Source organism: Rhinopithecus roxellana, chromosome 14 (genome assembly GCF_007565055.1).
Source record: "Rhinopithecus roxellana isolate Shanxi Qingling chromosome 14, ASM756505v1, whole genome shotgun sequence".
Taxonomy (NCBI): Eukaryota; Metazoa; Chordata; class Mammalia; order Primates; family Cercopithecidae; genus Rhinopithecus; species Rhinopithecus roxellana.
Genome location: NC_044562.1, coordinates 55380158 through 55390567, shown reverse-complemented (window position 1 = coordinate 55390567; position 10410 = coordinate 55380158). Strand labels below are relative to the sequence as shown.

The 10410-nt window shown below is 36.2% G+C and overlaps 1 non-coding gene across 1 annotated transcript; it reads left to right on the top strand.

The window, feature by feature from the left end:
- The first annotated feature begins 8780 nt into the window (after positions 1–8780).
- Positions 8781–8841, top strand: LOC115893347. The gene has a single exon (XR_004053361.1). It is a non-coding gene; the product is annotated as a U7 small nuclear RNA (small nuclear RNA).
- Positions 8842–10410: the final 1569 nt, after the last annotated feature.

Here is a 10410-nt window from a genome sequence, read left to right as displayed (position 1 = left end):
TCTTTCTATAAGCCTTGAGTATCAATAATTGCTAGACAGCAGATAAATGGCTCTCTTAAGAATAACTATTTCAGTGAATCTACAATTCAGTAGCATTGACTAAGTACCTGCAAAATATTAGGCCTCCAGTTGTTTATGAAGAGTTGAGAACCTTACAAATTATTTGGCACTTTAAATCACTTACAAATGCACCCTTTATTTGTCTGGCAATGCTATTTGTTTTCTCATAGAGGGATGATTTATACTGGCTTTCATTTTTACATTAGTCACAAACTCTAGTTTGAGTGCCAATGTTACCCATCAGTGGCTGGACATTGTAAATAGTACCCTTAGAGAAATATTCCTTTAATTAGAGTGATAGACTCTGGAATCGCTCCCATGTGTTGGCTTATAACCCTAGGATGTCCTTAAATGTTATCTTGTCACTAATTATCCAAAACAAAGCCATTATAGCCTATGCAAATCACTGAAAGATGGAGGAGCTGGACCCTGAATGAACAGTGAAGTCAGCTACAGGTTGAGAGGCTGACCAATAAAACATGTGACTCCCAGAACATTAGGAAAAGAAAGACACTGTGATCCACGGCAAATCTTCTAAAGGCTTTATTGCACATGATACAGTTCTGAAGCTTAAGCCCTTTTATCTGGTCAGCATAGTTGAGTAGAGAGCACCAGAAGTTGGAATCAAACACGCAGGCTTGTATTTTGGTAGTAACTTTCATTCCTCAAATTCAACAGTTATCTATTGTGTACCCACTGTGGGCTTTGCACAATGCGAGGTACTAGGGAGATAACTAAAACCAAGATTCTGCTATCATGAAGCTTAATTAAATAATAATAATCATTCTTAAGTTACAATTGTAATGAATGCTACACAGAAGTAGAGCATGTGGTAAATGCCTGTCGTGAGAAAACCAATCAAGGTTAGGGGTAGAAGGTGAGAGAGGTTTAGGAAAGTTTACCAAAGGAAATAAAAACAGAAATTGACATATTAAAGACTCAGTTAAAGACAAGTTAAGTCAGGACAAAGTGAAAGGAATGTAGAGAGGTCTAGGCAGAAGAGCAGCGTGTGGGATAGCTTTGTCAGGTGTGGTTGGCACACCCAGAACACACAAGGTCTGTGGACCAGCTAAGCTGATTATTTCTCACATAAAATGCCATGATGGTGACATTTTTCTAAGACCAACAGACTGGCATAAAATATAGCTAATAATTGAGTACTGTGCAGTTCAATATCACAGAGAGTAAACTTCAAATGTTCTTATCACAAAAAGTGTTAAATATTTGAAGTGACAGGTATCTTCATTAGCTTAATTTAATAATTCCACTTTGTATTAAAAATCATAACAATGCTTTCTACCCCATTAATATATACAACCACAATTTATCAATATATAACAAAAATTAATATATATATATATATATTTTTTGTTTAAAAAGGAAAGGGCTAATTTTATATAATACCTAGTGCCTGCAAACACACAAACACACACAGGGAGAGATGGCAAAATGCGATCAGTTTTGAAACGTGAAACTGAATTTTGTGTGAATTATAGAATCTTAGAACTAGAAACAATCCTGAACAACATTTTCTTTTTAGATTAGGTCAATAAGATTAGAGCTTGTTATTTACCCAAGATTACAAAGTTGCTTAGAGGCAAAGCTAATAATGCATTTTCTGATATTGAATTAATTGATCTGTCTTCTATGCACTGAGTTTTAAACTGGATTTTTTGTTTTTATCACATATTACTCAAGATTACATACCAAATGTTGAAGTCGAAATTTGAACCCAGGTTGGCCTGATAGCAAAATCTATGTACTTTATACCAAATCATAGTGATAATAAATGAAAGAATCAAATTGTAAAGATGCGTGTGTGAATGAATGTATGAAGCTACACAGCAGTATTATGAATTAGACAATGTTTTTATTGAACACAGGATAATAGTTTTGAGAACACTTTTGTTATTCAGGATTTTTGCTTTTTTTTTTCAACCGAATCGGGCTCTGGCTATGTAAGATAAAAAGGAGATTTATCATAAGAAGCTAATATTGGTGGGAGGCTTGGAAAATAAGGATCTAGGGATTCTAGAGCTTGGCAACAAAAGCAGTTGAGCCAGGATTTCACTGCTGCTTCCGTGTCTGACTCCACAGCAGTGGAAAATACATTTCAGCCATCAACTCACCTCTGTGGTGCATGCTCTGGATTCAAAGGCCTTGAAGCAAATGTCTAGTCGGCTGGTTAGGCAAGGATCAAATGCTTCTTTGTCTGGCAGTGGAGAGATCAAAAACACCCATCTTTGATTTCTATTGTGGGAGGTAAGACAATGTATCCCACTAACACTACAGACAATGGAGACTTTCTGTAAAATAAGAAGGAATATTGGGTATTTGATAACTAAAATAATACATATTTCACTACAACTCTTTTGCTGAATATTGATGAAAGTAGGAAGCAAAGTAAAACTTAAGCTTAAGTCAATGAATACTTTAAATGTGCCTTAGAAGACTGTTCATTGACACTATGAGAAAGAAGATTAATTCTAAGCAATTAGCTTAAAGCAGAGAGAAGATAAGCCAACATCAATAACATTGGTGATTCTAAAGCTATATCAAAAATGAAAGCCAAGAACTAAATACAGTTGGCCCTCCACATCCACTGGTTCAACATCCATGGATTCAACCAAATGTGGATCAAAACTATGTGAAAAACAATAAAAATAACAATATAAAAATAATACAAATAAAAATAATGTAGTCTGACAACTATTTACATATCATTTACATTGTACTAGGGATTATAAGTAATCTAGAAATGGTTTCAGGTATATGTGAAGATGTGCAAAAGTTATATGCAAATACTATGCCATCTTATTTAAGGAACTTGAAAGTAGCTGAATTTTGTTATCTGCAGGGATCCTGGGATCAATCCCTGACAAACACAGAGGGATGACTGGATGCAAATATTATTTTATATTTGAAAGATAGCAGTTTTAATATCCATCAGCTTACCCGTTACATGAGAGTACAGAAGTGTTAGTGAGGAAGTGAGGAAGGAAAACCAAAGGCTTCATATATCATAATAATATATATTTTTTTAGAATTATACCTGTATTTTAGAGGCAGTAAAAATCACTACAAAGCACCCAAATTAAATTATTCATGTTGTGAGGATGAAGTAACAAAAAATCCATGACACTTTTCAGCAGAAACACTTCAAGAAACACAGACACACACACACACACAAACACACACACACACACACACACACACACACACACAGATACGTACTCCAGACATGTATTTATTTTTAAAAAATGATTTGTAATAGTTGGCCAGAATAAGAGCTATATTACTTGTGGGTCTCATCTTTCCCTCTTTCTATATCCTCTATTACTACCCACAGCAAGAAGCTAGTTTATTCAGTTCTTTACATCTCAATGATGTACTTTGACAAAGAGGTCTCAAGATTCCACTATACTAAAAGCATTTTCATCCTCTCGGAGGATTTGAATAAATGCTAAAGGTAATGGGTGTTTTCAGCATGTGAATTTCTAGAGGGAAATGTCTTAATCAAGAATTCAGGCATTCTGTCTACTGTCTGAGCTTTCTCCATGCCTCAAGTGTTCATCAATGCTACAGAATTTCCTGAATGACACAGTCCTTCCTCACCAAGACTGTAACAACCTAATAAAGAACGAGGCATAGACCACTAAACAAACCTTATGAATAATAGTTCTTACACATTGACGTCTTAACGTGGTACAGATGAGTACCTTACAAAAACTTACTAATTTATCTTTACAAAGACCCTATAAAATACATACTATTATTCCAAGTTTCTATGAAAAAAGAAAAGGAGACTCAGGGAAGTTAACTATATGTCTCAATATTGTGCAGCTTCCAAGTGGTGAATTTAAGCATAGGTCCTTTAAGGCTCAAGTCCATTGTCTTAACCACTTCATCTTAGACCTGTAAACTGTGATGTATCTTTTTTCTACCTTTCCCCATCAACCAAGCACCTTCTCATCAGATTCATTTTATGCCTCTTTCACTGGTGTTTCAACATTTGAACTTTACAGTTTGGCTGAAAATCAATCAAATAGAGTGGAGGCTTTGTATGTAGGTGTATTTGAAAAGCACTTTCACTAGCTACAGAAACTTTAGCCCTGTATCCTGGAATTAGGCAGGATTAGGAGATGGTCACCTGGAATTAAAAAATGAAGTTTACCAAAGAATAGTAACCAAAAGTGTTAGGTTGTTTGAGATCCCTTTCAGAGTCCCTGTTCTTTGAATCATGCCCTGATTATTTTCTCTGATGTGTACATGCACACCTGTAGGTTAGCCATAACTCTCTCAGCCCCACCCTCACCAGCAGCTATTTATTAAATACTTCAGTGTTACTCAGGATGCATGTAAATGCTATGTAATTTTAAATATCTTTGATTGTGTATTCCTTGTAGAATCAAATAAGAACGATGAAAGCCACTCTCCTCCTATGATCAAATTAACCTAGTCACATAAAAGTAGGAAACATGTCAAAAATAACCATTTCAGGCCTCTGGAAATCAAGCGAACAGAAACAACTAATGGAGAAGCATTTATTCATAAGAAACCCACTGGAAGCCTAATAAGGGCAGTGGGATCTGCAGCCTTCCTTCCTTGGAATGCTTTCCTCCTCCTTGCCTATTTCAGGTGAAGTGACAACTCAAAACCAGTAGGCATGTTGCCAGAGTGGGCTGACTTTTTTGAACAGGAAATATAAAACCATATTCATATTATTAAAGTAGCAATTTTTGGAGGAAATAAACAGGGAAGCTTGTGCCTCTGTTAGCTTATGGTTACAGAGCTGCGAATAACCCATAGAATGAGTGGAGAGAACATAGAAGGGTCTGATAAGCTCTTAATACCTCCCTGAGAGACTGGATAAATAAACATACATGTAAGGAAAGCCAGCTTGGGCCCAGCAGAAAGGAGAAGTCAGGGTGTATTTGAAAACTGGCTAAATTTTGAATGTGTTCCTCAGAGAAAGCCTTTCAGCAAAAGGTGGAAACCTTATGGAATCAATGTGTTCGAGCACAACTGCCCAAATCATCGACTGATCACAGAGCCATAAAAGACACAGAGTGACCCCTAGGGTAGCCAGGTTAAAAAATAAAAATGAGGGCAAGATAAGCTGAACAAACACATCTGTGGCCATACATCATGAGAACTGAAATCCAGGGAAGTCGTTAAAAAAACAAACATATAAACAACAACAGCAAAAGCATACACATCTTAAGGGGGAAATGAGAGTTGAATTGCTATAGTATCTGAAATGCCTGGTTTTGATAACCAGTTTATATAGGAAACTCAAACAACTCAATAGCAAAAACAAAAACAAAAAATTCACTTAAATACAAGCAAAAGATCTGAATAGACATTTCTCAAAGAATATATACAAATGACCAACAAACACATGAAAAAGACTCAACATCACAAGGTAACATAGGGGAGTGAAAATCAAATCTATTTCAATGCAATGAGATACCATCTCACTCCAGTTAAAATGAGTTTTATCAAAAAGATGAAAAATACTGGATGTTGGAGAAGATGCAGAGAAAAAATGCTCATACGTTGTGTGGGAGAATGTAAATTAGTACACTGTGATAAAAAGTATGGAATTTCCTCAAAAATTAAATATAGAACTACTGCTGGTTAATTATGAAAGAAAATCAGTATATCAAAGAGCTGTTTACACACCCATGTTTATGACAGCACTGTTTACAATAGACAAACTATGGAAATTACCTACAGTGTTCACCAATGGATGAATGAATAAGTAAAATTTAGTACATGTGCACAGTGGAATATTTTTTAGTCATTAAAGAGAACGAAGTCCTGTCATTTGTAAAATCACGGATGAAACTGGAGGCTGGGCACGGTGGCTTAAGCCAGTAATCCCAGCATTTTGGGAGGCCGAGGTGGGCAGATCACGAGGTCAGGAGATCGAGACCATCCTGGCAAACACAGTGAAACTCCCTCTCTACTAAAAATACAAAAAAATTAGCCAGACGTGGTGGCGGGCACCTGTAGTCTCAGCTACTCAGGAGGCTGAGGCAGGAGAATGGTGTGAACCTGGGAGGCAGAGCTTGCAGTGAGCTGAGATTGTGCCACTGCACTCCAGCCTGGGCAACAGAGTGAGACTCCATCTAAAAAAAAAAAAAAAAAAAAAAAAAAAGAAAGAAAGAAACTGGAGGACATCATGTTAAATGAAATAAGCCAGGCACAGAAAGACAAATGGTGCATGTTCTCACTCACAAGTGGAAGTTAATAGAAAATAGATCTCATGGAGATAGAGAGTAGAGTAACGGTTACTAGAGGCTGGAAAGGGTAGTGCAGAGTGCAGGGGCTGGGGGCGGGAGTGGTGGGAATAGAGAGGGGTTAGTTAATGGGTAAAAAATATACATTTAGATAAGAGGAATAAGATCTAGGATTTAGTAGCACAATAGAGTGACTATGATTAGCAGTAATTTATTGTATATTTCAAAAAAACAAAAAGAACGAAATTGGAATGTTCCCAACACAAAGAAACGATAAATGTTTAAGAGGATTGGTATCCCAATTACCCGAATTTGATTATTGCACATTGTACACTTATACCAAAATATTACATGTACCTCATAAATATGTGCAAGTAGCATGTATCCATAAAAATTTAAAAAATGTATGGTTTTGAACAAAATGTCCATCCTGTGCCAATACCTTAATTGCAGCCTAATAAGAAACTGTGATGCAGAGGTCCCAGCTTAGCTTTACCTGGATTTCTGACCCATGGAAACTCTGAGATAATAAACAGATATTATTTTAATCTAGTAAGATTTTGGGTAAATTGTTACATAAAAGGAGGTAACAAAAACAGAACTTTCCTTTTATCATCAACTTTTCTCTTCCAGGCCAGGCATGGTTGGCTTGCACCTGTTATCCCCACATTTTCAGAAACCTAGGCAGGTAGATAACTTGAGCTCAGGAGTTTGAGACCAGCCTGGGCAACATGCTGAAACCCCGTCCCTACAAAAAAAAAAGCCAAAAAATTAGCCAGGCATGCTGGGACATGCCTGTGGTCCCAGCTCCCTGGAAAGATGAGGTAAGAAGATCACTTGAGCCCAGGAGGTCAAGGCTGCAGTGAGCCATGATCATGGATCATGCCACTGCACTCCAACTTGGGTGATCCTGTCTCAGGAAAAAAAAAAAAAAAAAAATAATAATAATAATAATAATAATAATTCTTATCCAATATCCCTTAGGGTTTGTTCCTCCAGTGCATCCCTAAAGGATCTCTCTCTCTCTCTTTTACTTCATCTTTCCTCCTGCTACAGTCCTGTTTATGTTTATGTTTAGTGTCTACTTTTAAAATACATACTAAAGACAAATTTACAAGCAACAGAAAATAAACACAGGTAGAGGCTTTTTGAATTAAACCATGATGTCTGATTTTCCTGCATATTACTACCATTTCCAGCTGTCCAGAGAGCAATTAAGTTATATTGGATCACAATTTGCATGGTATATTGACGGACTTAATAAGTTACATCTATTGCTTCCGAAGAGATTAGTTTTTTGTCTTAATTTTAAAAATTTATCCTTATTAGTAACTTTCTCCAGTGTACATTTTCTCATTATTCTATTTTCCTTCTTTATTAATTTTAATTTTATAAAATTTTTCTTTCTTTACTTTTATTTTAATACCAAAACTGAAACTAATGTGATTGTCTAATACAAAAAAAATTGGAGGGATGGATGCGTCTCAGTAAAGAAAAATGAAAGTCACGCATATTGAAATAGATTAGTATTAGTAAATTACCTTTATTCCCTTCCACCCCCTTCTTCCATTTCTCTGAATATCAAATAAAGATAGATCCATACTCATAGGCCAAGCTTGATACTGTCCTATGTTTCTCTGAGATTGAAGAGATGGGCCCTTCTTATGTAACTATAATCTATTTTATCTGAAGTAAATCAATAAAAGGAGTTAAAATATTGTCAATGCTATACTCTAAACTTCCAGTGCTTCTTTACAATACAAGGATCTAAAACATTGTTTGTTATACTCAAAGTGGTAATATGTGTGTGTGTGTGTGTGTGTATATATATATATATATATATATATATATATATATATATATTAGAGATGCAATCTTACTCCGTCACCCAAGCTGAAATGCAGAGGCGTTATCATGGCTCACAGCAGCCTTGACCTCCTGGAATCAAGCAATCCTCCCCTCTCAGCCTCACCAGTAGCTAGGACTATACAGGCATGCAGCACCACACCTGGCTATTATTTTTACATTTTTAGTAGAGGTGAGCTCTCACAGCACTGACCAGGCTCGTCTTGAACTCCTGGCCTAAAGCAATCTTCCAGCCTCGGCCTCCCAGAGTGCTGAGATTACAGGTGTAAGCCACTGCACCTGGCCTGAAGGATAGCTTTATTTTAAAACCTGTCACTAACCAATGCTTTTTAAAAATACAGTAAAATAAGTTACTAGAAAAATGAAGTATTAAAAACGACCAAAAAATGTAAGATCAATGTTAATTTTCACTCTAAGAATCACTAGATTTTATCAAATAGCTAGGAAAGTTTCTAAACACTATTTCCATACTTAACACAGTCTGGAAGCAAAAGTTTCAGAAGATGGCACAAGGTCACAGACTACATTTTAAGTAGATTTGGTCTAAAAGATCACTTCTAATTTTGAGGACAGAGATTTTTAGTACAGCTCTTTAAGAATAGTTATTTGAAGTGTTATAGCTCTTTTAGAATTGTCTAACAGGCTTTCTGGTTTTGTCAGAAAGGCCCTAAAAATAAAATTTTTAAAGAAAGAAAAAAATAATAATTGATAATAATAATAAAAGAATGGTTATTTGAACTCCGTTGGTCATCAAGGTTTGTGTTGCATATGGGTAGAGATGGCCACAGGATGTAATATCGCAAGCAGCAAGAGTATCGTCCTTGGTTCATTCTAAAACTCCCTAACTTGAACAATGTCAACAGTTTCCTCCTTTCTTACTTCAAGAATTTTCTCTCTCAAAAGGTGAAAATGTAAGAGAGATTTGAGCATGGTTAAAAGATCTGAAAGAAAATCTTACCTGGGAGGAAGTAAAGTTAGCGGGACTGTGCTGAGTAGGAATGTGATGTTTTAGGCAGGTGGGGCAAAAGATGGAGAGTAAAGTAATTATACCCCAGGAACCAGAGTTAAAAAAAATAAAGAAAGAAAGAAGAAGTCTCCTTGGGGTCGTGGTAATTTCTACATTCCCCTGACCTGGCACGGGGCTTCTTCAGTAGACTTTATTTTACCTGCCTCTAGCCTTACAGGAGGCTTATCAAGGTGATAAGATGCTGTTGCTTTATGAGTGAACTCTTATGCCCTATAACTTAGTTTAACAATAATCACTATCATCCACTGAATTTGTGTAACAATGGCTTTCTTCCAAACCTGCAAATACACACTTCTAATTGCTTGACGATAACGTATTTTTAAAAAAATGATGGAATTTTGGAAGGCTTACAAATCAAATGGAAATGAGAAAGTTCTGCATAAACGTGATTTATTTTTCAGCACTCTCTCATGTGCTTTTTAGGTACAATCAGTTCCTAACACATTTCTGAACAGTGTCTTTGTTGTATGTAAACTCCCGTTTAACCAGAGAAATGGAGAGTTAATGGTTTTCTTTATCAATTCTAGAACTGGATTATATTGCAAAAATAAATTTAGGTGTATATATGCAAAAATCTGTAAATCACACAGAAACAAGTGCTTGCTGAAGTGTGAAAGCTGTTATAGTTGAGTTTTCCTCAGAAGCATAGTGCTTAGTCTATAAAAACTTATTTGTAAGCTTAATGATAGTTTAGTTCTCCCTGGTAGTTTTGTGCAATACTTTCTTAAGGTTCCGTCAAGTTATGTTCTGTGATTCAATAAACAAACACTAAGTGCAATGAGAAAGAAAAAAAAAAAAGAAAGCAAGAGTGACTTCGCCTTAGGGGATCGTGTGATGCCACAGCCCAAACAACACAGAAATTTAGTCTAGGCTTTATAAGTTTAAACTACAAAAAACAAACAAACAAACAAAAAATAACAAATACACGCATTGATGGAATTCAGCTAATATTTAATTTTGAAAACATGGTAACTGTCTTTTTTTATTTTATTTTTAAAATATTCCTTTAGGGGCCAGGTGTGGTGGCTTATGCCTATAATCCCAGCACTTTTGGAGGCCGAGGTGGGCAGATCACGAGGTCAGGAGATCAAGACCATCCTGGCTAACACGGTGAAACCCCATCTCTACTAAGGCTGAGGCAGGAGAATGGCATGAATCCAGGAGGCAGAGCTTGCAGTGAGCCAAGATCATGCCACTGCACTCCAGCCTGGG